General features: G+C 43.5%; 1 long non-coding RNA gene and 1 other non-coding gene across 3 annotated transcripts; both read left to right on the top strand.

Annotated features, from left to right (window-relative positions):
• Nucleotides 1-318: 318 nt before the first annotated feature.
• On the top strand, nt 319-27,622 carry LOC144341144 (uncharacterized). 2 transcript variants are annotated; one of them, XR_013417827.1, is made up of 4 exons: nt 319-6,615; nt 10,444-10,730; nt 13,605-14,317; nt 26,827-27,622. It is a non-coding gene; the product is annotated as an uncharacterized LOC144341144 (long non-coding RNA). The 2 variants fall into 2 exon arrangements; XR_013417826.1 differs by lacking the exon at nt 319-6,615 and having other exon boundaries at nt 6,641-10,730.
• On the top strand, nt 7,346-7,407 carry LOC114678548 (U7 small nuclear RNA). The gene has a single exon (XR_003729984.2). It is a non-coding gene; the product is annotated as a U7 small nuclear RNA (small nuclear RNA).

The raw sequence follows: 27,622 nt of genomic DNA, 5'->3' as shown, positions 1-27,622 counted from the left end.
CATTCCCTCTCCCCTCTATCCTCACTACCCTTCCTAGCCTCTGGGAATCATCACTCTATTCTCTATCTCTCTGAATTCAATTGTTTTAGTTTTTTTTTTTTTTTTTTTTTTGAGGCAGAGTCTCGTTCTGTTGCCCAGGCTGGAGTGCAGCAGCGTGATCTCGGCTCACTGCAACCTCTGCCTCCCAGGTTCAAACTATTCTCCTGCCTCAGCCTCCTGAGTAACTGGGATTATAGGTGCCCGCCACCACGCCCAACTAATTTTTTGTAGTTTTAGTAGAGACAGGGTTTCGCCATGTTAGCCAGGATGGTCTCGATCTCCTGACCTTGTGATCTGCCCACCTTGGCCTCCCAAAGTGCTGGGATTACAGGCGTGAGCCACCGCGCCCGGCCCTGATTTTTTTTGTAGATTTTTCTGTCTGGATGGTCTGTCCAATGCTTTAACTAGAGTGCTGAAGTCTCCAGATATTATTGTATTGGGACCTATTTCTCTCTTTAGGTCTGGTAATAATTTGCTTTATATCTGAGTGCTCCAGTTTGGGGTGCATATATATTTATAATTATTATATCCTCTTGCTGAATTGACCCTTTTATCATTATATAACAAACTTGTCTCTTTGAATAGTTTTGTCTTGAAATCTATTTTGTCTGATGTAAGTGTAGCTACTCCTGCTCTTTTTTGTTTTCATTTGCATAGAATATCTTTTTACATTCCTTTATTTTCAGTCTACATGTGTCATTATAGGTGAAGTGTGTTTCTTGTAGGCAATACATCTTTGGGTCTTGTTTTTGTTTTAATCTCTGCAGCCATTCTTTATCTTTTGATTAAAGAGTTTAGTCCATTTACTGTCGATGTTATTATTGATAAGTAAGGACTTACTCTTGTCATTTTGTTACTTGTTTTCTGGTTGTTTTGTGGGTTTTTTTTTTTTCTTCCTTATTTCCATTCTTCCTGTCTACTTTTTAGTGAAGGTGATTTTCTCAAGTGGTATGTTTTAATTTATTGGGTTTTTGTTTTTTTTGTTTTGTTTTGTTTTTGTTTTTGAGACTGAGTCTCACTCTGTTATTCGGGCTGGAGTGCAGTGGCACAATCTCAGCTCACTGCAACCTCCACCTCCCAGGTTCAAGCAATTCTTGTGCCTCAGCCTCCCAAGTAGCTGGGATTACAGGCACCTACCACCATGCCTGGCTAATTTTTGTATTTTCAGTAGAGATGGGATTTCACCATGTTGGCCAGGCTGGTCTTGAACTTCTGACCTCAAGTGATCCACCTGTCTCAGCCTCCCAAAGTGCTGGGATTACAGGCATGAGCCAATGCTCCAGGCGTATTTTTTTTTTTTATTGTATGCTTTTTGATTTGAGGTTACCATGAGGCTTGCAAATAAATTATATCTTATAACCCATTATTTTAAACTGATGACAACACTGATTACATAAACAAAGATAAAACTAATAAAGATGCTATACTTTAACTTTATCCCCCACTTTTTAACTTTTTGTTGCTTTTATTTATATCTTGTTATACTTTCTAATTCTTGAAAAGTTGTTGTAGTTATTATTTTTGATGGGTTCACCTTTCAGTCTTTCTACTCAAGATAGGCGTAGTTTTTACACACCACAATTACAGTGTTATACTGTGTTTTTCTGTGTACTTACTATTACCAGTGAGTTTTCTAATTTTAGATGATTTCTTATTACTCATTAACATCATCCTTTCCTTTCATATTGAAGAATTCCTTGTAGCATGTCTTGTAGGACAGGTTTGGTATTGATTAAATTCCTCAGCCTTTGTTTGTCTCGGAAAATCTTTATTTGTTCATGTTTAAAGGATATTTTTTCTGGATATATTATTCTAGGATAAAAGTTTTTGTTTTTGTTTTCCTTCAGCACTTTATTTACTTTTTTATTTTTATTTTTATTTTTATTTTTTGAGACAGAGTCTCACTCTGTCACCCAGGCTGGAGTGCAGTGGCGCCATCTCATTCACTGTAATCTCTGCCTCCTTGGTTCAAGTGATTCTCCTGCCTCAGCCTCCCAAGTATCTGGTATTACAAGTATGCACACCACACCTGGATAATTTTTGTATTTTTAGTAGAAACAGGGTTTCACCATGTTGGCCAGGCTAGCCTCGAACTCCTGACCTCGAGTGTTCCACCAGCCTTAGCCTCCCAAAATGCTGGGATTACAGGTGTGAGCCACTGCGCCTGGCCCTCCTTCAGCACTTTAAATATGCCGTGCCACTCTCTCCTGGCCTATGAAGCTTCCACTGAGAGTCTATAGCCAGATGTATTGGAGTTCCTTTGTATATTATTATTTATTTTCTCTTGCTGCATTTTGGATCCTTTCTTTATCCTTGACCTTCAGGAATTTGATTATTAGATGCCTTGAGGTAACCTTCTTGTTGTTAAATCTGCTTGGTATTCTATAACCTTCTTGTACTTGAATATTGATATTTTCCTCTAGGTTTGGGACATTCTGTTTTGTTAATTATTTGAATAAACTTTCTACCCTAATCTCTCTCTCTACTTCCTCTTTAAGGCCAATAACTTAGTTTTGCCCCTTTGGGCCTATTTTCTAGTTCTTGTGAGCATGCTTCATTGTTTTTTATTTTTTTTCTTTTGTTTCCTCTGACTGTATTTTCAAATAGCCTGTCTTCAGGCTCACTAATTCTTTCTTCTGCTTGATAAATTCTGCTGTTAAGAGTCTCTGATGCATTCTTCCACATGTCAATTGCATTTTTCAGCTCCAGAATTTCTGCTTGACTCTTTCCAATTATGTTAACTTCTTTGTTAAACTTATCTGATAGGATTGTGAATTTGTTCTCTGTGTTATCTTGGATTTAGTTGAGCTTCCTCAACATGGCTCTTCTGAATTCTCTGTCTAAAAGGTCACACATCTCTGTCTCCGGGATTAATCTCTAGTGTCTTATTTAGTTCATTTGGTAAAGTCATGTTTTCCTGGATGATCTTGATGCTTGTGAATGTTCACTGATGTCGGGGCATTGAAGAGTGAGGTATGTATTGTAGTCTTCACAGTCTGGGCTTATTTGTACCCATCCTTCTTCAGAAGGCTTTCCAGGTATTTGAAGGGTCTTGGGTGCTGTGGTCCAAGTCTTTGGTCACTGCAGTCATATCTGCTTTAGTGGGCAGTCCACACTCAGTAATGCTATGGCTCTTGCAGACTGGTTGAGGTACCACCTTGGTGGTCTTGGGTAAGATCTGGGAGAATTCCCTGGATTACTAGGCAGAGATTCTTTTTTTTTTTTTTTTTTTTTTGAGACGGAGTCTTGCTCTGCCGCCCAGGTTGGAGTACAGTGGCCGGATCTCAGCTCACTGCAAGCTCCTCCTCCCAGGTTTATGCCATTCTCCTGCCTCAGTCTCCCGAGTAGCTGGGACTACAGGCGCCCGCCACCTCGCCCGGCTAGTTTTTTGTATTTTTAGTAGAGACGGGGTTTCACCGTGTTAGCCAGGATGGTCTCGATCTCCTGACCTCGTGATCCGCCCGTCTCGGCCTCCCAAAGTGCTGGGATTACAGGCTTGAGCCACCGCGCCCGGCCTAGGCAGAGATTCTTGTTCTTTTCTCTTACCTTCCTCCAAAAAAATGGAGTCTTTTTCTCTGTGCTGAGTTTCCTGGAGATGGGGGAGGTGTGATACAAGCACCCCTCTGGCCACCACCACTGGGGCTGTGCTGGGTCAGACTCAAAGCCAGCACAGCACTGGGTCTTGCCCAAGGCCCACAGTGACCACTGCCTGGCTACTGCCTCTGTTCCTCAAAGCCCAAGAGCTCTACAATCAGAATACGGCAAATCCAGCAAGGCTTGTGTTCTTCCCTTCAAGGTGGCGAGTTCCCCTCGGCCCCAGGTGGATGCTATCCAAGAGCCAGGGCTTGAAGTTGGGAACCTGAGGAATCTACCTGGTATTCTATTCTACTGCAGCTGAGGTAGTAACCAAGCCACAGAACAAAGTCCTTCTCACTCTTCCCTTCCCTTTCCTCAAGCAGAGGAGTCTCTCCCCATGGCTGCCGCCTCCCCAGACCCATGGCAAGTGCTGCCTGGCTACCACCAATGTTCACTCAAGGCCCAAGGGTTCTTTTTTTTTTTTTTTTTTTTTTTGTGAGATGGAGTCTTGCTGTGTCGCCTAGGCTGGAGTGTAGCGACGTGATCTCAGCTCACTGCAGCCTCTGCCTCCCAGGTTCAAGCAATTCTCCTGCCTCAGCCTCCCAAGTAGCTGGGACTACAGGCTTGCATCACCACACCCAGCTAATTTTTGTATTTTTAGTAGAGACGGGGTTTCACCATGTTGGCCAGGCTAGTCTTGAACTCCTGACCTCAGGCGATCTGCCCGCCTCGGCCTCCCAAAGTGCTGGAATTACAGGCGTGAGCCACCGCGCCCAGCCGGCCCAAGGGTTCTTTAGGTAGCTTGTGGTGAATGCTGCCAGTCCTGAGTCTCTCCTTTCAGTTCAGTGGGTTCCCCTCTGGCCCAAGGCAGGTCCGTAAGTGCCACCCAGGAACCAAGGCCTGGAATTGGGTGCCTAGAAGCACCTACTTGGTGCTCTATCCTACTGGACTGAGCTGGTACTTAAGCGTCAAGACAAAGTCACTTTTACATTTCCCTCTCCTTTCCTGAAGCAGAAGGGGTCTCTCCCTGTGGCTACCACAGTTGGGAATGAGCTGAGTCTCACCTGAAGCCAGAATGGCTCTGAGTCTCCCCGCAGGCCTGTGATGAGACCTGTCTGGCTACCACTGCTGATTACTCAGGGTCTAAGGGCTCTATAGCCAGCAGGTGATGAATTCTGCCAGAACTGAGTCCTTCCATTCAAGGTAGTGGGGTCCCTTCTGGCCCAGGGTGTGTCTAGAAATGTTGTCTGGGGGCTAGGGCCTGGAATGGGGTCCTCAGTACTCTGCCTGGTGTCCTCTGGACTGTGGCTGAGCTGGAATCCATGTTGCAAGACTAAGTCCTCTTTACTCTCCCCTCTCCTCAAGCAGGGGGAAGGATCCGTCTTGAATCTGTGAGCTGTGCTGCTGGGGATGGGGGAGGGGTGATGGAAGTGCTACCTTGGCTGCCCCAGCTGGTGTCTCACTAGGTCATGTGCATCCCAAGTTCGCTGACTCCCAGCCCTGCACAGCAGGAGGACTTGCCCAGGAATTGCAGTCCCTGTGGCCTGCACTGCAAGTTTATTTAGGACCCCAGGGCACTTTAGCCTGGGGTGGCAGGGTTTGCTGGAGCTCAGGTTCCTACCACTGGGATAGATGATTTGCCTCTGCCTAGGGCTGGTCTCAATGCTCCCCTGTGGGCACCAGCAGAGTTCTGCCCCTTGTTTCTTTTTGCTGTGACAGGGCAGCAATGAGTGCCAATGCAAAGTCCCATAATTACTGCTCTGTCCTCCCCCAAGCACAGATCCTTTGCACCAAGCAGCTGCTGCCAGCGGATGGGGGTGGGTGGTGTAAATGATTCAAGAATGTCTTTATTACCCTTTTCAGTGCCTCTTTCCTTAACATGATGTGATTTCCTTAACATATGATTGCTCATCTGATTTTTGGTTCTTAGGAAGGTACTTTTTTGTGTGGATAGTTGTTCACTTTGGTGTTCCTGCCAACGGGATGATCACTGGAAGCTTCTTTTTGGCCACCTTGCTGCAAGGTTCATTTTGTGAGTACATTTTTACGCACTTAAGAATGCCTCAGAGATCATGATGATGATGACGGTAGTGATGTCATTGCTCTGTGCAGCAGTGCCCAACGTTGACTGAACATTCCATTCACTGTGCCCAGCCACTGGACATACGTGTTATTCTTGTCAGCCCTCACAGCTAGCCTAAATGGCAGCAGACACCACTATTATACCCATTGCACAGATTAAGGAGATTTATGGGAGGAAACTTGATTTGGGTCACTTAATTTGTAAATGTCAGAGCCACACCTAGAGGTCTGTCTGACTCTGAAGATGATTTTTTTTTTTTTTTTTGAGGCGGAGTCTCGCTCTGCCACCCAGGCTGGAGTGCAGTGGCGCAATCTCGGCTCACTGCAAGCTCCGCCTCCCAGGTTCATGCCATTCTCCTGCCTCAGCCTCCCGAGTAGCTGGGACTACAGGCGCCCGCAACCACATCTGGTTAATTTTTTGTATTTTCAGTAGAGACGGGGTTTCACCGTGTTAGCCAGGATGGTCTCAGTCTCCTGACCTCGTGATCCGCCCACCTCGGCCTCCCAAAGCGCTGGGATTATAGGCGTGAGCCACTGTGCCCTGCCGAAGATGATGTTCTTAAACCTTCCCCTGGCTTTTCAATGTGTTTATGCTAAGCATTCCTAACATTTTACTCTTCCAGGCTCACCCATTCCTTTAATAACATAATAATAATGATAATATCTCGAAACCACATTCTATATATTTGCCGGAAATCTATTTCCCTAACAAAGATTTATCAAGCTCTTGGGGAATGCTGAATTACTGTGACTCCTTGTATAAATGGCTGTTCCCAGTTGCTTCGTGGATTGGTCTTGCCTTCTCATAACTTTTCTCCAGGTGGTGGATTACCCTAAATGCTCCTAACACTGCATCTTTTCAATGTGTGCCCAGCTTCACTCTTCCCTCTCACCTTCATGACTCTGCTATACACAGAGGTGAGTATCAACCTTTCAACCTGTGGTGAGTCATTTATTTCAGCTTTGCTGAAGGCTTAGGTGGAGCAGGAAGAGATTCCTGAATGGCACAGGAGGGCTTGAAATGGGCTACCAGGCTGCTCTGCTGTGAAGCCTAGTGATGAGACAGTATAGTGGGATGCATTCAAGGATAGAGGCTGCCAGGCTCCTGGAATAAAGCCTGTTCTTGGTAATGAGACCATACTGGTCATTCACAGCTGGCCTCTCTTCTGACTGGTTAGAGCTCATACTGGTGTCTGTTCTGATTGGTCAGGTTTTTTGTCTTTTTTCTGTGTGTATGTGTGTGTATCTATTCTGTTTCCTAGCAACATCTTGCTAGTTTTAAATGTTTTGAATATTGCTGTCTTACTCAGCATGTAAATTTTAGAACATTGCTTAAACATTTTTGTGCTTGAGTTTCCTTATCTTGCTGCCAGAGGCCAGGAGGCCCTATGGGATTGGAGTAGAAGAGGCTACTAATTTGGTGACTGGCATAGAAGGATGGATGGGAGGCAGCATAGGAAATGAGACAGCCCTGTACATTGCTGCTGCAATAGACGATCAGCCATATAACCCAAGGCCAATCCAGTGGGACTGGGCCCTGGATGACACCAATAAAAAAAATCCTAAATGCACATGACTGTTTGCTGACAACTACAATTTCATGAGGGTAGAATCCATGTGTAGTTACTGCTATAAAAACTCACACTCCTTGTGTTACAGCTCTTCTAGAATTTGTCTAGCAGGCTTTCCTGTTTTTACCAGAAAGCCCTCCCAAAATTCTTTATAAATAAATAAATAAATTGCGCTCCTTATAGAGAAACAGCTTACTGTCACCTGTCCCGAGTGAGTGAGTTTCAGATGAATGAGTATCAGAGGGGTCTCTGGAAATAAAATACCGGGAGATTTCCTGGGAAATTGACAGAATTATTAAAAGCTGCTGCTTTAAGACCAACCTCACCTCAGAAAAAGTACTCACAGTAAATTTAAATACATAAAAAATATAAATTATTTTGTTGTAAAAAACATCATACAAAGGCTAACCACAAACTAAAAATATTATGTTATAAAATACAGCAGAGAGAGGGTTTGATCTTTTTAATACATAACTAACACTAGTTAGTAATGTTTGAAGGAGAGGCAGTAGTAATATAGAGAAAGTATTATCTTTGGACCCTAACTTTTTTTTTTTTTTAAAGAGACAAGGCCTTGCTCTGCTACCCAGGCTGGAGTGCAGTGGTGCAATTGAACTCCTGGACTCAAGCAATGCCTCAGCCTCCCAAATAGGATTAACGGCATGTGCCACCACACTTGGCCCATTTTCTACATTTTTTGTAGAGATGGGGGTCTCACTATGTTGCCCAGGCTAATCTCTGACTGTTGGCCTCAAGTGATCCTCCCATCTCAGTCTCCCAAAATGCTAGGATTACAGGCGTGAACCACCATGCCTGGCCTGGACCCTAACGTTTAAAATAACTGAAGAACATGAATAGACAAAACCTAGAGTAAAATTACTAAAACATTTTTGGAAAAAATGGTCTGCATCATTGATGACTAAATACATTTAAATTTTAAAACAAATTTACCTGTCAAATCATGTATTCATTTATGCAAAAAGAAAGTTGAAAGAATTGATTAAAGAACTGCAGCATTAACAAGGAGTGAAGTGGGAAGCCACTGAGGGTTTTTGAGAGACGACGGTGTCATCTAATGCATTGGTTTGCTCTGGCTGCCATAACAAAATACCACATGCTAGGTGGCTTAAATAACAGATACTTATTTTTTCATGGTTCTGAAATCAAGGTTTCAGAAGGGTCCATTTCTTCTGAGGCCTCTCTCTTTGACTTGCAGACTTTATGTACTTTGTGCAAGACACTATTCAGACCCTGGGGCATCTACAGTGAAAAAGCAGACACAAATCCCACCCTCTTGGAAAAGTCATTCTAGTGCAAGAGGCAGACAGTGAAAAATAAATAGTAAAATACATTGTATTTTAGATGGATGATAAGTGCTAAAAAATAATAATAATAATAATAACCAGCCTGGGCAACATAGTGAAACCCCATCTCTACAAAAAAGAATTAGCTGGCCATGGTGGCACAGGCCTGTAGTCTCAGCTACTTGGGGGCTGAGGTGGGAAGATCACTTGAGCCCAAAAGGTCAAGGCTGCAGCTAGCCATGATTGTGCCACTGGGCACAATCCAGCCTGGGCAACAAAGTGAGATCTTGCCCAAAAAAAAAAAAAAAAAAAAAAAAAGCCAGAGAGAGGAAGGCATTAGGGTTGGGGAGCGGGGGTGCTCTTTTACATAGGGTGCCCAGGAATGAGTGAGTGCCTGAAAGAGGTGAGACAGTGAGCCAGGTGGGTATTTGGGAAAAGGGCTTCTTAGCAGAGATGCCAGCGCAAAGGCCCTGAGGCAAACATGTGGAGGTTGTGTAAACCAAAAAGTATCAGACAGGTCTCAGTCCATTTAGAGATTTATTTTGCCAGGATTAAGGACATGCCTGAAAAAAAGGAACACAAAATTGCAGGCACAGTCTGTGCTCCATGCCTTTTTCCAGAGATGATTTTGAGGGCTTCATATTTAAAGGGGAAAAGTAGGTTGGAGGGGAAAGAGGATGGGTATGGTCACGTTACTGAATCCACCTGTTGCAAGAGAAAAGGAGCAGGGCAGGGGAATGGCCAATTGTGTATTCATCTCACCCTCAGTAAGTTGGCACTTCAAGGTAAAGTGAGCAGACCTGTGGAGATACCTGGCGTTTTATCTGTTGCTATCTGCTTAGGAACAACAGGAAAGGCAGCTTCTCGCATGATTCAACTTTCAGTTTAATTTTTTCCTTTGGTAGAATGAGTTGGCGTCCTAAGTTTTATTTTCCTTTCACAGTTGCATGGCTAGAACCGAATGATCCAGAGCAGCAGGAGATAAGGTTAGGGGAAGGGAGTGGGGCTAGATGGCCTAGCACCCTAAAGGTCATTCAACTTTAACTTTGAAGAACTTATTAAAGAACTTTAAGTTTAGCAAGGAATAAAATGGGAAGCCACTGAGGGTTTTTGAGAGAGGATGGTGTAATCTAATGTATTAGTTTGCTCTGGCTGCTGTAACAAAATAGCACATGCTGGGTGGCTTAAACAACAGAAATGTATTTTCTTGCAGTTCTGAAGTCTAAGATGAAGGTGTCAGAAGGGTCCATTTCTTCTCAGGCCTCTCTCTTTGACCTGCAGACTCTATTTGCCTCCTTGCTCTGCCCTCTAATGGCCTTTCCTGAGTGCACACGAATCCCTGGTGTCCCTTCGTCTTCTTGTAAGTCCTATTGGATTAGGGCCCAACTGCTTGGACCTCATTTAATTTTTTTTCTTTTCTTTTCTTTTTTTTTTTTTGAGACAGAATCTTACTCTGTCACCCAGACTGGAGTGCAGTGGCACGATCTTGGCTCATTGCTACTTCCGCCTCCAGGGTTTAAGCGATTCTCCTGCCTCAGCCTGCTGAGTAGCTGGGACTATAGGTGTCCACCACCACATCCGGCTATTTTATTTTTTTTATTTATTTTTTATTTTTAGTAGAGACAGGGTTTTGCCATGTTGGCCAGGCTGGTCTCAAACTCCTCACCTCAAGTGATCCGACTGCCTCTGCCTCCCAAAGTGCTTACAGGCATGAGCCCATGCCAGGTCTTCATTTAATCTTAATTACCTCTTTAAAGTTCTTATCTCCAGCTATAGTCACATTCTGAGGTACTGGGAGTTAGGGCTTCAACATATGAATTTGGGGGAGGGGGTCACAATTTGGTCTCTAACACCTGGTTTATCTTTAACAGCATCTCTGGGTTGAGAATAGATTCTAGGATTGCAACAGCAGAAGCCAGGAGACTAGTAACCCTGTAAAGACTTCCAGGTAACAAGCAGCTGAAGGAAGCCTCCAGCCAACAGATAGCAAGGAACTGAGGTCCTCAGTCCGACAACCAAAAGGCGGGTGAGCTTGGAGTAGCTCCTCTTCTAACTGAGTCTTCAAATTAGACCACGACCCATGGTGACTACAGCCTCCTGAGAGCTCAAAAATCAGAGGCATCCACGCAAGCTGTGCCTGACCCACAGAAATTGTAAGGTGATAAATGTTTGTTGATTTAAGCTGCTAAGTTTTAGGGTAATTTGTTACTCAGCAATAGAGAACTAACATCACCCAGAACCCAAAATAGTGCTCTGTAAATATTGGTTGAATAAATGAGTGAATAACAAATGCATAGAGATACGCAGAGGAAAAAAGAAAGAAGATACCCAAAATCATTGATAGTGATTCTCTCTGGATAGATTCGTAGGCACATGACCAATTATTTTTAAGTGTTTATCATTCCCAAACATGGTTCCAGCTTCATATTGTGAAATATAACAGAGACATAAAATGGCATAAATGAAGAACCTAATGGAATATTACAAAATCAACACCTACGTAACCACCATCCAGGTCAAAGAGTAGAATATTGCCTGCACCCCAGAATTATGAGACTTTTTATAAAAACACTTTCTTCATATTCTATGCTTCCAAACCCAGGTTTTATCTTTCTATTAATTACTTTTTTTTTCATTTTTTTATTGTGCTAAAATATATATTGCATAAAATTTACCATTTTAACCTTTTTTTTTTTTTTTTTTTTAAGATGCTGTCTTGCTCTGTTGCCCAGCTGGAGTGCAACGGTGTAATCTTGGCTCACTACAAGCTCCACCTCCCGGGTTCAAGCAATTCTCCTGCCTCAGCCTCCCAAGTAGCTGGGATTGCAGGTGTGTGCCACACACCTAGTTAATTTTTGTATTTTTAGTAGAGACAGGATTTCACCATGTTGGCCAGGCTGGTCTCAAACTCCTGACCTCAGGTGATCTGCCTGCCTCGGCTTCCCAAAGTACTGGGATTATAGACATGAGCCACTATGTCCGGCCCATTTTAACCCTTTTTTTTTTTTTTTTTTTGAGATGGAGTTACCCTCCGTGGCCCAGGCTGAAGTGCAGTGGCACGATCTTGGCTCAGTACAACCTCTGCCTCCTGTGTTCAAGCGATTCTCCTGCATCAGCCTCCCAAGTAGCTGAGATTACAGGCCTGCACCACCACTCCCAGCTAAATTTTTTTTTTTTTTTTTGTATTTTTAGTAGAGACGGGGTTTCTCCATGTTGGCCAGGCTGGTCTCGAACCCCTGACCTCAGGTGGTCCGCCCACCTCAGCCTCCCAAAGTGCTGAGATTACAGGCGTGAGCCACCACACCTGGCCCATTTTAACCATTTTTAAGGGTACAATTCAGTGGCATTAGGTACATTCACATGGTTGTGCAACTGTCACCACCATCCATCTCCAGAACTGTTTTCATCTTCTCAAGCTGAAACTCTGCACCCATTAAGCAATAACTCCCCATCCTCCATTCCCCCAAACCCCAGCAACAACCATTTTACTTTCTGTCTCTGTGAAGTTTACTCTAGGTACCACACATAAGTGGAGTCATGCAGTATTTATCCTTTCAATGAATTACCTCTTAAATTTAAAAAAGAAAAAAAAAACCATTAGTATTTTAAAAATAAGATTAAACTAATGAGAACCAGCTCAGCCTTGTTAAATCCCATGATGCACAACAATAAACCGTTCAGGCCGATTTAAGCAGCACACTGGATGTCTCAACATGACAAGACTTAGCAATGTCTTGGCAAAGACCGACTTTTTTACATCTTAGCATTCCCAAGTTTCCTCAAACCAGTTTGGGTGGGAGTAGAGCAGAAGCTAGAGAACAGGAGGAAGGTTTAGGGATGTCAAAACATTGTGCCCGCCACCTCACCCGACTAGCCTTTGCCCTGGAAATGTTTATAGCAGAACAAGAACAACAGTGAAACTGCTAATGATTAATTATACCAGCTGTCATCTATTAAACACCTTCTGTGTGCTAGGTCCCATTTAAAGTCCATTACGTGTATTATCTCATTCAATCCTCATAGCAGCGCTATGAGTTAGATATAACTATTACCCTCATTGGGCAGATGGGGAAATTGAGGCATGGGGAAGTTGGATAACTTTCTCAAGTTCACCCAGAGAGTGGGAAGGCAAGATGATTTGAACCCTTGGTGGTCTGGTTTATTGCCCATGTTCCTCACCAGTAGTTCTCAAACCTGAGTACATGTCAGAATCCCAGGAGGGCCGGTGAAAAACCTCTCTTCCGGGGTCTCTGATTCAGTGGTCTGGGGTGGAGCCCCAGAATGTGCAGCAGGGCATCCTAGCTATGCCGATGCTGCTGGTCCGGGGACCACACATTCAAAACCACTGCTCCCGACAAACTTAAAGATAACTACTATGTCTTGAGGACCTACTGCAAATCAAGAACAGAAGGACTCCGAGAGAGGTTGCTTCCATTTTGCAACTGAGGATTTGAGAATTAACAAGACTGAGGACTCGTTCAAGTTCACAGCCTGTATTCCAGGCCAGCTTCCTGAGTGCCAAAGCCCGTCTCTTGCACCCCACTGCCACACTGATAGAACGAGACCAGGTGCTCTAGGCAGGGTAGTAACAGGCCACCTCTTTAAAGCAATGTTCAGTAAATTTTTGTTGTTATTTTAGTGGAGGCAAGAGAAATTGAATTTCTGTTAACAAAATTATATATCTCACACATATATCTTTATGTTCAAAAATAGAATGAGTGGGGGGCAGGAATGCTTGAGCCCAGTAGTTTGAGGCCAGTCTGGGCAACAGAGCGAGACCCTGTCTGTTATAAAAAGAAAATAGAACTAATCACCAGCACTCAACATAGCCTAAGTTTTTAGCCTCTGTAGCAGTGTCTTTTGCTTTATTTTATTTCTGTCACTCATAGTTGAGTAGCATTTGGCCATTCACAGTCATTAAGTTTCAAAGTTTTGTTCAACATTTACTAAGTTTGCTTTGTCCTTTCTGATTCTGATGTTGGCGTAATAGCTCCTTGACTTTTTTTTTTTTCTTCTTCTTTCTTTTAAACAGATTCTCTGCCTCCCAGGCTTGAGTGTAGTGGCGCGATCTCGGCTCATTGCAATGTCTGCCTCCCGGGTTCAAGAAATTCTCATGCCTCAGCCTCCCAAGAAGCTGGAATTACAGGCGCCCACCACCACGCCCAGCTAATTTTTGTATTTTTTGTAAAGGCGGAGGTTCGCCATGTTGGCCAGGCAGGTCTCAAACTCTGGGCCTCAAGCAATCTGCCCACCTCAGCTTCCCAAAGTGCTGGGATTACAGGCGTGAGCCACTGCACTGGCCAACATCTCCTTGATTTCTAAAGTTCTTTTTCTGCCTTCTGTGCTGTTTTACAATTTATCAAACCAGACAAATTCTGAGAAAAACCAGTAAAGGATTTAAGTTTGAGACTTTCAGCCCGCTCTAGGAACCGACCGTATGTTACTGTTGGCCGCTTGACCTCAGAGTTGATGATGGGGCCTGCTACTTGCAGCATACATGGACCTAGAGAAGAGTTTTTACTCCCCATTCAAGGTTGATGTCTACTTTGGCAAGATGGGGACAAATTTGTATTTGTCCTGTTACATAAAGAGTCAGGTACAGATACCTGAATTAAATGGTCCCCTATTTTCTGCTTTTTTTTTTTTTTTCAGTGTTGTTGCGGTCCATTCTGTTGCTACCCATCCAAAGTCTTCCTTGCCTACAGAGCCCTGCTGTTATTTAGGCGTTGGGAGTGCAGCAATGTGGTAAGGCAAAGCAGAACCCTTAATCAATTTGATTGTTCTCAAGCGAGTCATGGTAGTCTACACCTTTGTCAGTGATTGATCTAGGAGTGCACATGTGACCAAACTCTGGCCAATGAGATACAGAAGGAATACTACTGGGGCCTCTGGGGAAGATTTTGCGCCCTGATAAAAGTAACAGAAGTTTAATCTACTTCTTAATTCTTCCTTATTGCTGATCTTTTTTTTAATAGCACTGGTTTCTTTTGCAGAACATTGTTCAGGATACTATAAGTTACTACCTAATTCTTCTAGAAAGGATTGAAATAAACGTTAGAACTGTCCCCATGAAAAGAAAAAACTCCTGTAACCTTTAACCCTATAGCAGTTGCCCAAGATGGGGCCAGAATTGGAATGCTCAGAGTCCATTCTTGGGGACAAGAACACCTGGATATCAGCCATCTCTCTCCTACGAGCTGGTCTCTGGACCTTGGCCCAGTTATCTAATGTGAGAATCTCAATTGCTATATGTTCTACAGCTATATCACCTACGAAGGCTCAGATAGTCTTACAGCTTAAATTACTTCCTGCAAAACCACCCATTCAGAATTCAATATAGCTGGTGCAGAACAAGACAAATCCCTTTCTGTAGGTAGGGATTTTCTGGGTTACAGGGACACCTGTGGGCTGTATCTGAGCCTTTGCAACTGTCCAATTATTACCAGTCATGTACCGCTTATTAATTGAATTAATTAACAAAAACATGGATGATAGCATCGACTTTGGTCTGGAATTCATTTCAACCTGGCCCAAGACTCTCAGGGGTAGAGACAGAGAGCCCTGCTTCAAATCTCCAAGATCAGAAACCAAGGCCATTTACTCACTTTGGGTTTATGTATCAACCTTTGAACCTTGGGGCCTGCAAGAATAGTCACTATTCTGTAAATGACTAAACCCAGAAGGCTCTAACCATAGTCTTTGGGCCAGAGACGGAGTGAAGAAAACCCTTCTTTGGTTTGTAGCCAGAAAGGGGACCCTCCCACCGCCCAGCCAGTATTTGTCAAAATGCTTTTTTTCAGACCCAAAGAAGAATCAGGCTTTCATTCTTTCTATGAAAATATTGAATTGTTTTACAGTTCACCTTTCTGAATTACACCATTCTCTTCTTCCTGACTAGAGTTTCTCAATTTTTTAAAAACTCAAGTCCCCTTCAAAGCTTTCTCACACTAAAGTCTATATATTCCTACCAGTCAAGATTGCTGCAGCTTCATTTGCTGCAGTTTGGTTAATGTAGAATTTATTTTTTGAATCAAAGGCACTTCTCTGGTCTGCTGGGTCCCCTAGACATAGTGACCCTTCCATGGTTTGAGAATGTGTGTTCTAGTCCTGAATAATCCTAATCTTTGCACTTTCAACCTGTGGTGCGTCATTTATTTCTAAATGCAATTAAGGTACAAACTGTGTAAAGCGAGAATTTTATTTTATTTGAGTTTCCGTAATCTGGATAAGGAAACGTAAAAAGAAATGAGATCTTCTATTTCATCTCTCATAACTCCCATATTTACTTATTTTATTTTATTTTATTATCTATATATATTTTTCGAGACAGAGTCTCAGTCTGTCACCCAGCCTGGAGTGCCGTGGCATGATCTCAGCTCACCTCAACCTCCACCTCCTGGGTTCAAGCAATTCTCCTGCCTCAACCTCCCAAGTAACTGGGATTACAGGTGCCCACCACCATGCCCAGCTAATTTTTTGTATTTTTAGTGGAGATGGGGTTTCACCATGTTGTCCAGACTCGTTGCAAACTCCTGACCTCAGGTGATTCACTCGCCTCGGCCTCCCAAAGTGCTAGGATTACAGGCGTGAGCCACCAGGCCCAGCCTACTTATTTTATTATTATTACTTCACTCCCTGTAATTGATATGAATTGTTGGCTACATAATTGGTGTCCATTTTGCTTTTAGTATACTTTCTCTTAGATCACTAAAATTTTATAGCTTGTTACAAGTTCTATAAATTTTTCTTTTTTCTTTTTTTTTTTTTTTTGAGACAGGGTTTCCCTCTGTCACTCAATGCTGGAGTACAGTGGCACAAGCATGGCTCATTGCAGCATCATGCTCCCCAGACTTAGGGGATCCTCCCACCTCAGCATCCCAGGTGGCTGGGACTACAGGCACGTGCCATCACGTCCCACTGATTTTTGGTCTTTTTTTTTTTTTTTTTTGAGATGGAGTCTCGCTCTGTCGCCCAGACTGGAGTGCAGTGGCCCGATCTCGGCTCACTGCAAGCTCCTCCTCCCGGGTTCACGCCATTCTCCACACCGGGCTAATTTTTCTTTTTTTTTTTTTTTTGTACTTTTAGTAGAGATGGGGTTTCACCATGTTAGCCAGGATGATCTTGAACTCCTGACCTCATGATCCGCCCACCTCGGTTTCCCAAAGTGTTGGGATTACAGGCGTGAGCCACCACGCCCGGCCTTTGTATTTTTTGTAGAGACAGGGTTTTGCCATGTTGCCCAGACTGGTCTCACACCCCTGGGCTCAAGCAATCCACCCACCTCGGCCTCTCAAATTGCTGGAATTGCAGGTATGAGCCACCGTGCCTGACCTTAAATTTGCAGGTGTATTCAAGTTAAAATGAGGTCATGCTGCATTAGGGTGGGCCTTATTCAATCCTAATTAGGATTATTCAGGACTAGAACACACATTCTCAAATCAGGGAAGAGGCACTACGTCTAGGGGACCCAGCAGACCAGAGAAGCATCTTCAGTTCAAAAAGTAACATTCCACATGGCGATTGTTTTCGTTAACCAAACTGTAGGAAATGAAGCTTAGTCAATCTTGACTGGTAGAAATATACAGACTTATGAGAAGAGAGAGATTTGAACACATAGAGAGATACACACAGGGAAACCCCATGTGGAGACAGAGGCAGAGATTAGAATGTGGAGGAACACCAAGGATTTCAGGCGTCCCCTGGAAGCTGGAAAAGGCAAGGAGGGATTCTCCCCTGGAACCTTTAGAGAGAACACGTCCCTCCCAACAACTTCATTTTGGATTTCTAGCCTCTAGAACTGTGCAGCAATATGTTTCAGTTGTTTCGAGCCACTTTGTTTGTGGTACTTGGTTGCTGCAGCCTTTGGACAATGTCCACCGTGATGATGGAATGTGAAGATAAATAAGACACAATTCCTGTCATCACAGTGGCCACAATCTACAAAGCACAGCTGTGGACATTTTTAAATTACAGATTTTTAGTGTGTCATAAGTGTGAATATACAACTCTGTCCACACTTTAGAGACAATGCAAAGGAGGGGGTAACTAACACACTGGAAGTATATAGGAGAAGCTTTGTGGAAAAAGATAATTTTTTTTTTTTTTTAAAGACAGAGTCTCACTGTCACCCAGGCTGGACTGCAATAACCCAATCTCGGCTCACTGCAACCTCTACCTCTCAGGTTCAAGAGATTCTCCTGCCTCAGCCTCCTGAGTAGCTGGGACTACAGGAGTACGCCACCACGCCCAACTAATTTTTGTATTTTTAGTAGCCTGGGGTTTCGCCATGTTGGCCAGGCTGGTCTCGAACTACTCACCTCAGGTGATCCACCCACCTCGGCCTCCCGAAGTGCTGGAATTATAGGCATGAGCCAACGTGCCTAGTCAAAAGATGAATTTTTCCAATTCTTTAATTTTTTTCTTTTATTATTATTATTTTTTAGAAACAGGGTCTCACTCTGTCACCCAGGCTGGAGTGCAGTAGTGCCGTCATAGCTCACTGTAATCTTGAACTCCAGGGCTCAAGTGATTGGAACTACAGGCATGTGCCACCATGCCCAGCTAACTTTTTAAAATTTTTTTGTAGAGACGAGGTTTCACTATGTTGCCCAGACTGGTCTTGAACTACTGGCCTCAAGTGATTCTTCCACCTCAGCCTCCCGAAGTGCCGTGATTACAGGCATGAACCTTTGCCTCATTGTGAACTACCTTTTTATAATGTTTGCTAATTATTCTTGATGAGGTTGTTTACTCTTTTGGATCAGTTTGTAGGAGTGTTTTGAATATTACCAGTATTTATGGTATATTTAAGTCTATCAATTTTCATTTGACTTTTTCGTTGACTTTTTTTTTTTTTTAAAGAGACAGGGTCTCACCATGTTGGCCAGGCTGGTCTCAAACTCCTGGCCTCAAATGATCCTCCCACCTCAGCCTCCCAAATTGCTGGGATTACAGGTGTGAGCCACCAGACCCAACTGATCATTTTTAATTATATCTTTTGTCACATGATATTTTGGGGTTTCATGTAGTCAAATATGTCTATCTCTTTTTTTAATAGTGTCTGGTTTCTGGTATTTGATAAGGGAAACTCCTCTGCCTCTTACATGTAGTCTCCTAGATTTTCTCATAGAATTTATATATTATTATTTTGTTTTTTACATTTCAGTTTTGATCTATCTTGAATTAATTTTTATATCTTATATAAAACAGGGGCCTGAAATTATTTTATTTTGTAATAGATAGCCTTTCCTCACTGATTTCAGCTACTCCCATGGCCATATATTAAATTCTCACATGCGCTGTGAGCCATTTCTGGATTCTCTATTTTCTCTATTCATTTCCACTGTTTTTTTCGCTTTTTTTCTTTTCTTTCTTTCTTTTTTTTTTTGATGGTGATGGTGAGTCTATTCCTAGCCCAGTCCCAACTTGATTCGCTTACCATGACCTCCAGTTTCTTCTCAAGCAAGAACTCCTCACAGCCTTCTTTTGCATATTTTTCTAGGCTATTGGCATTTGGTATTCATCTTTCCATATAAACCTTAAGGCTTAGGGCCTCAGGTGAAGGTCCATGTCCAGCTCAGCAGGAGTTGAGTCACATGCCCAGAGAGGCAAGTCAGCTTTGCTTCTCCTTTCTAAACCATTAAACACCGAAGTTCTTATTTCCATACCCCCTTCCATGCTGAAGATGCTGACTGCTCTCGGGGCGCCTCAGACCCTTGCAACCGAACAGGTCTGATTACTTCACCTGAAAGAGGTTGAAGTGTGATTACTCTCTAAGCCAAGAATGTGATTTACACTCCTGGGGTGAACAGGGAGTGAAATACGCAAAGGCATCCTAGAACAGCAGAAAAGAAAACACACACACACATTTTTAATCTCTGCTATATCATATTAAGGAAGTTGGATTTCATCCTGTAGGTATTTAGCCATTTAAAAGTTTTAGGCAAAAGAGTCACAAGATCAGTTTGGCAACGGTGACTAGGATGGAGTCAAGGGGGAGGCAGCTGGAGGCCCAGTTAGGCTGGGGGCTCCAACAGGCCAGGCAAAGAGGATAAAGATCTAGAATAAGGCAATTGTCAGAGACAAAAGTGGACAGATTTGAAAACTTCTTAACAAGTAGAATTGTCAGGATTGGTGAGAGGTTTGATTTTAGGTTAGATAAAAATCTAGGAAGACTACCCGATTTCTAGCCTGGTTGATGGAGGTGACAGTAATACAGCTAAATGACACGGAAAACACAGGAGGAGAAGGAGACCTGGGTGGCAATATAGATAACAAACTTAGTTTGGGATGTGTTGGGTTTGAAGGCCTGTGAGACATTCAAGTAGAGATACTCAGAGAACATGAAGATTCTATTGGGTTTGGAGCTAAGGGGAATTCAAGATTGGACAAATGGTTTTGAGAACCTTCAGGACATACGTAATCATCAGAGCTGAGGATGCAACACGGAGGGACACCAATCTTGACCAGAAGAGAAGGAGTCGAAGCCAGCCAGGGGTTCTGAGAACGTGCCACTGAAGAAGCAGAAAGGAGTAACACAGGCCAGGCGCAGTGGTTCCTGCCTATTCCTCCTCGGTGGCAGAGGTGGGTAGAACACCTGAGGTCAAGAATTCGAGACCATCCTGGCCAACATGGTGAAACCCCATCTCTACTAAAAATACAAAAATTAGCCAGACATGGTGGCGGGCACCTGTAATCCCAGCTACTCGGGAGGCTGAGGCAGGAGAATTGCTTGAACCCAAGAGGCGGAGGTTGCAGTGAGCCAAGATCGCATCACTGCACTCCAGCCTGGGTGACAGAGTGAGACTCTGTCTCAGACAAAAAAAAAGCGGGGGAAGGGGTAACACAGAAGATAAGACAGAAGTGTTTCAGGAAAGAGAAAGCAGTCAGCTGTGCTGAAGGCAGCAGAGAGGCCTCAGAGGTACCCAGTGGATTTGCAGTTACCAAGTCCGTGGTGAACTTGGTCAGAGCAGTTCCAGTTGACTGTGGAGAAAATAAATCAGGTTTTAAACACAGAGTGAGGACAAAGAATGAGGGAATGTGCCAGATGTCTCCCTTTTGTCCCTCCAGATTCACACTAAATGCTTTGCCGCTCTGCTATCTGTCCTGGGCACACAGGCAGCACCAACAGATTCCCATGGCTGTTGAGTTTGGCCAACAGTGAGCCCTAGGAGGAGACTGGAGGGAAGGAGGGTGAGATGGGGATATACATATATCCCCCAACTCCTTCCCTAAGGCGTCTGCCACATTTGCTCAACCAGAGGTCATGACTCTCCTCCTGGGTCCAGGTAACCACTCCTCCCACCTCCTCTCAGGCCTAGAGTGGTAACAGCTCTGCTTTGCTAGGCCTGGGATTTTCTACTACCCCTGGTGTTTCTCCGCAACCTGCCCACACCTTCGCAGACAGTCCTTTATTACACCTTTCTCAAATTATCTTCATATGAACACACCATCTGTATCCTGCTGGAACCCTGAATGATCCAGGAGGGAACCTTGACTGAGAAGAGTAGAGAGACAGAAACACACCAAGGCAAAAGAGGTTTCGTCATGGGGTTTTATTTTTTAAGGGTTGGAGTGGCTGGATATATTGATAAGCTCACGAAGTTTTAACAGTCAGGTCCTATTTCAAAGGCGTAATCTGAGAGGAAGGAAGAAATAGGTAGAGAGCTCTTTGCTCTCTGGAGTTGGTGATTTGACAAGTGGCCTCACCACAATTGCTTCAGATGTTCTAGAACTTGTGTTTCCAGTTTGTCCAAGACAGTCCATTTGCCAGTTTTGCCCCTGGCTGCATTGGTAAAGCGCTGGTCTGAGCCCTAAGCTGACAGAAAAGGAGATACAGAGGGTAAAGAAGGAGAAAGAACAAAGGTCAGGACTTCAACAAACCCGGACACACCTCAGCACACTGCGGCAGTCAGACAATAAACAAAGTAGCTGGTGTTTCCTTAAACTTCGCAAGGCTCTGGATCGCCCAGCCCTACTCACCTTGCCAGTCTCGACTCTTACGTCCCCTGTGTCACCGATTTGATTTCACTGCTCTGCCTCAGGGGCCTCCTTTCCCTTTCTCCAATGTCAGGAGCCCTGTTCTGCCCTTGAGCCTGAGCTCCTACCTGCAACCTGGCACTTTACGCACCTCTAACCCCGGCCAGCTCCTTCTCATCCTCAGGTCTCATCTGAAACACCACTTTCTCCCCAGGCTGCCCACCCAACCCAGAGCAGTTCCTTGCTTTATCTCCACAGCGCCCTGATTCCTCTTCCATAGTGGCTACCACTTCTTAAAATGCATGGAGGTGAAGAATTTTATTTAGAAAGTCTAATTTTTGGCCAGACGTGGTGGCTCACACCTGTAATCCCAGCACTTTGGGAGGCCAAGGTGGGTGGATCACCTGAGGTTGGGAGTTCAAGACCAGCCTGACCAACATGGAGAAATCCCCTCTCTACTAAAAATACAAAATTAGCTGGGCCTGGTGGCGCATGCCTGTAATCCCAGCTACTTGGGAGGCTGAGGCAGGAGAATTGCTTGAACCCAGCGGGAGGCAGAGGTGGCAGTGAACCAAGATCGTGCCATTACACTCCAGCCTGGGCGACAAGAGTGAAATTCCATCTCAAAAAAAAGAGTCTAATTTTCTTACAAGCCTTTTATGGTTGTTTCTTTTGTTTTGACATCTATGTCTTTTACCTGTCTGAAACTTACTTTTGTATACAGTAGTCTGATTGCCTCAATAGCTATACAACATTTACCTTCCCGCTTTGCTGTAGTATTTTGTATTTTGTGTTTGTATTTTTACCTGCATTGCTTCTCCAGGGAACTCCATACCAAAGCATGGCTAAGAGCAGTCAAATGAAGCATCTCTTTTATTTCCCCCTTTTTCTGTTTTCTTTTGTGTTGGAAATAGTTTACTTTTCCTCTTATTTCCTTTTTCAATTTAGAAGACACAACTAATATTTCTATACTTTTAAGACCATTCCTTAAATTTTTGGCATCTATTCAAATATGATATATTTTACTGATATTCAGAGTAATTTGTGGTTGGACACGATGGCTCATGCCTGTAATCCCAGCACTTTGGGAGGCTGAGGCAGGCAGGTCACTTGAGGTCAGGAGTTCAAGACCAGCCTGGCCAACATGCCGAAACCCCATCTCTAGGAAAAATGCAAAAATTAGCCAGGAATAGTGGCGGACACCTGTAATCCCAGCTACTCAGGAGGCTGAGGCAAGAGAATTTCTTGAACCCAAGTGGTGGAGGTTGCAGTGAGCCAAGATTGCGCTACTGTACTCCAGCCTGGGTGACAGAGTAAGACCCTATCTCAAAAAAGAAAGAAAAAAGTAATTTGTTATCTAGACAAAGACCTTAGTGTGGTTTAGGTTCCATCTTACCTTCCTCTTCTTAATTTCCACATCATTACGTAGTTTTTGTTCTACCTTATATGAAACATGTCTTTTTATTATTAATAATACTATTACAATAATTACACTATATATGTATATGTGTGTATATATGTGTATATATATAGTGTAATTATTGCAATAGTAGGTATATGTGTGTATATATATATATTTGAGATGGGGTCTTGCTCTGTCACCCAGGCTGGAGTGCAGTGGCACAATCTCAGCTCATTGCAGCCTCCGCCTCCTGGGTTCAAGCAGTTCTCCCACCTCAACCTCTCGGGTAGCTGGGATTACAGGGGCGTGCCACCATTCCTGGATATCTTTTGCATTTTTAGTAGAGACAAGGTTTCATCATGTTGGCCAGGCTGGTCTCAAACTCCTGACCTCAGGTGATCCACCCGCCTTGGCCTCCCAAAGTTCTGGGATTACAGGCATGAGCCACTGCGCCCTGCCACAAATTATACTTTATTGATGTTTTTCTCATTGTTGCTTTCTCTATTTTTCTTCTTTCCATTAAGTTCACTTTTGTCTTGTTGAAGTTACTTAAATTAAGCATCAAGGGTGAGGGCAAGGTAAGTATTGTTATTTTTTTGTACATCTACATTTTTTCTGCAACTGTGAATAGTTCAGCTGGGTGTTTGAATTTTATGTTAACAGTCACTTTTCTTTGGCATTTTGAAGATGTAACTCCATGTTACTTGGCTTCTGTAGTTGCAGATGAGAAGTCTGTTGCCAACTCAATTGCTGTTATTTTGAAGGCAGTCTGTTGCATGAAATAGGAGCCTTTTCATGGTCAGCATTTCTGTAGTGATTTGTTGGACTCTCTAACAGCTCTTCCTTTCACCTGGTCATTCACTTAACAATTGTTTACTGGCTAATGATCAGGTACTAGGCCTGTTATTGTGCACAATGACTGAGAGAATAATGACAGAGCTTCTGGGTCCCAGGCCTGGAGAGGGTCTGAATATACTTGGGGAAGCAGACATGAAAATAAAGAAATGACCACATAACAAGATGAAGGGTTAATGATACAGGCTGATTGTGCGTTTCTAGAATTCTGGCAAGGAATGTGTTTTTATTCAATTGACTTTCTCACAGTTTGTAGCACTATGTCTTACCCACTGAAATCACTTAAAAAACTTTAACAATTAACCTGAGTATAACATCTCTTTAATACTTTTCATTTTAAAATTATTTTAGCTTTCACTTTTCTCCAGTTTCAAATGCATGGTCAACTACTTACTAGCTATCTCTGCCAAGATTTCCTGTGAGAATTTCCAGCTCAAGTTGCCCTACAAAGAATTCTTTCCTCCAATACCTGGTTCTCTTTTACCCTTCACCTCAATTGTCTGCATTATTCTCAATGCTGTCCTCTCCCTAAGCCCATATCCAACTAGCCTGTCTATTCTAGGTCCTAAATATTTTGTGATCTGTAATCTTTTCCATTTTCTTATTCCCACCGTCTTGGGTCAAGCCTTCATTATCACTTCCCTAAATGGGTGAAAAAAAAAAAAATCCCAACAGATCTCCCTGCCTCTTACCACTTTTCTCTACAGTCTTTTAATTGCCACCACAGTCTTATTTCTTACACATTGGATACTGAATTGGTTTTCTATTGCTGCTGTAACAAATTACCATACACTTAGTGTCTTAACCCACGTTTGTTATCTTAGAGTTCAGGAGGGTCAGAAGTCTGGAATGGATCTCACTGGGCTCGAATTACGATTTCAGCAGGGCTGCTTTCCTTTTGGAGGCTCTAGAGGACAATCTGTTTCTTTGACTTTACCGATTTCTAGAGGCTACTTCTCACACTGTTGTTTCATAGCTTTTTTCCTCCATTTTTCAAAGTCAGCAACATCGGCTGAGTCCTTCTCACAATACCATCTCTTTGGTTCTCTCTCTTCTGCCTCCCTTTCCTACTTAAAAAGATCTTTTTTTTTTTTTTTTTTTTTTGAGACAGAGTCTCGCTCTGTCGCCCAGGCTGGAGTGCAGTGGCCGGATCTCAGCTCACTGCAAGCTCCGCCTCCCGGGTTCACGCCATTCTCCTGCCTCAGCCTCCCGAGTAGCTGGGACTACAGGCGCCCGCCACCTCGCCCGGCTAGTTTTTTGTATATTTTAGTAGAGACAGGGTTTCACCGTGTCAGCCAGGATGGTCTCGATCTCCTGACCTCGTGATCCGCCCATCTCGGCCTCCCAAAGTGCTGGGATTACAGGCTTGAGCCACCGCACCCGGCCTTAAAAAGATCTTTATCCACCTGGATAATTTAAAATTATCTCCCCACCTCAAGGTCAGTTGATTAGCAACCTTAACTCCTCATTGCCTGGTAACTTAGCACATTCACCAGTCCTTCACATTAGCACTTGGACATCTTTGGGGGACCACTATTCTGCCTACCACAGGTTCAGTAGAAATTGAAGAACTCATACTTGTAATTCCAGAGTCTTTGGGAGGCTAAGGTGGAAGGATCACTTGAGGTCAGCCAGGGCAACAAAGTGAGACCCCATCTCTATAAAAAATTATTTAAAAATTGAATGCTGGCTGGGCAGGTGGCTCACACCTGTAATCCCAGCACTTTGGGAGACTGAGTGGGAGGACTGCTTGAGCCTAGGAGTTTGAGGCCAACCTAAGCAACATAGTAAAACCTCATCTCTATAAAATACAAAAAAAAAAAAGTAGCCAGGCATGGTGGTGCATGCATGTAGTTCCAGCTACTCAGGAGGCTGAGATGGAAGGATGACGTGAGTCCAGGAAGTCCAGGCTTCTGTGAGCCATGATTGCATTACTGCACTCCAGCCTGGATGACAGAACAAGACCCCAACTCAAAAATAAAAATAAGGCTGGGCGCAGTGGCTCACGTCTGTAATCCCAGCACTTTGGGAGGCCAAGGCAGGCAGATCACCTGAGGTCGGGAGTTCAAGACCAGTCTGACCAACATGGAGAAACCCCATCTCTACTAAAAATACAAAATTAACAAGGCATGGTGGTGCATGCCTGTAATCCCAGCTACTTGGGAGGCTGAGGTAGGAGAATCGCTTGAACCCGGGAGGTAGAGTTTGCAGTAAGCCTAGAGAGAACCACTGCACTCCAGCCTGGGCGACAGAGCAAGACTCTGTGTCAATAAATAAATAAATGAATAAACAAATATAAATAGCTGGACAAAATAGTAAATACATAATGATTATAATTATAGCAAATAAACTAGACATATAAATATGATTTAAGGAAAATAATAGTAAATGAATAGTTGTTATTGCTATGATTGTGGAATTTGAGTAATTGTTATTCTTTTTTTTGTTTTGTTTTTTGTTTTTGCTTTGAGACAGAGTTTCGCTCTTATTGCCCAGGCTGGAGTGCAATGGAGCAATCTCGGCTCACCACAACCTCTGCTTCCTGAGTTCAAGTGATTTTCCTGCCTCAGCCTCCCACGTAGCTGGGATTACAGGCATGTGCCACCACACCTGGTTAATTTTGTATTTTTAGTAGAGATGGGATTTCTCCATGTTGGTCAGGCTGGTCTCGAACTCCTGACCTCAGGTGACCCACCCACCTCGACTCCCCAAAGTGCTGGGATTACAAGCATGAGCCACCGTGCCCGGTCTGTTATTCTTTTATATCCTGCCCTTACTATAGTGTGACTGTATAACTGAGGCAGAGGCAGGAACTGCTTGCTATCTACCCAACATGTACTCTCTCCTTCCTTCCTATAAAGATAGCATTGATTGTCTTTGGGAAAGTAAAACCGTTCCAAGATTTTCTTGTATGTGATTCATTTCTAGGTAATGAGTTACAAAAGACAGTCATGGATATGCTTCTGCTTCTAGAATTTTCATTTATTTATTTTATGTATTTATTTATTTATTTTGATAGAGAATCTTGCTGTGTCGCGGAAGCTGGAGTGGAATGCGGTGGCGCGATCTCAGCTCACTGCAACCTCCGCCTCCTGGGTTCAAGCAGTTCTCATGTCTCAGCCTCCCGAGTAGCTGGAATTACAGGCGCCCACCACCACACCTGGCTAATTTTTGTATTTTTCATAGAGATGGAGTTTTGCCATGTTGGACAGGCTGGTGTCAAACTCCCAACCTAAAGTTGATCTGCCCACCTCGGCCTCCTGAAGTGCTGCTGGGATTATAGGCATGAGCCACTGCGCCCAGCCTAGAATTTTAAAAAATTTTTATTATTGTATTTTTTTTAAGAGGGAAGTTCGGCTGATATGTCCCTTTGGACTTCCATACTTTTTTCTTCATTCGGAATGTGGCTGCAAAGCCTACAGATGCAACCGCCTTTCTGTGACCACGAAGCACCAAGCCTCAGGCTGTTGGACTTCACTTCCAAATGAAGGAGAGGAAAGATGGAAAGATCCCCGGGCTTTGCAGCTCTGGATTTATTTTTGTGTGAGATGAGTAACCTCTGTTTGCTTAAGTTATGGCTCATTGGGTTTTCTGTTATTCACAGCCAAATACAACTCTAACTGATAACATTACTTCTATAATCACAATAAAATTAAAGAAAAAAACTTGTCTGATTCCATTCTGTGACTAAACAAGGTTTCTTCCTTTGTTTTTTTTTTTCTTGTTTTTTTTTTTTGAGATGGAGTTTTGCTCTCGTTGCCCAGGCTGGAGTGCAATGACGCGATCTCGGCTCACTGCAACCTCTGCCTCCCAGA

The sequence above is a fragment of the Macaca mulatta genome, chromosome 5, assembly GCF_049350105.2.
Source record: "Macaca mulatta isolate MMU2019108-1 chromosome 5, T2T-MMU8v2.0, whole genome shotgun sequence".
Lineage (NCBI taxonomy): Eukaryota > Metazoa > Chordata > Mammalia > Primates > Cercopithecidae > Macaca > Macaca mulatta.
The sequence above is the reverse complement of the archived record's forward strand: the minus strand, read 5'-3'. Positions and strand labels throughout refer to the sequence as shown.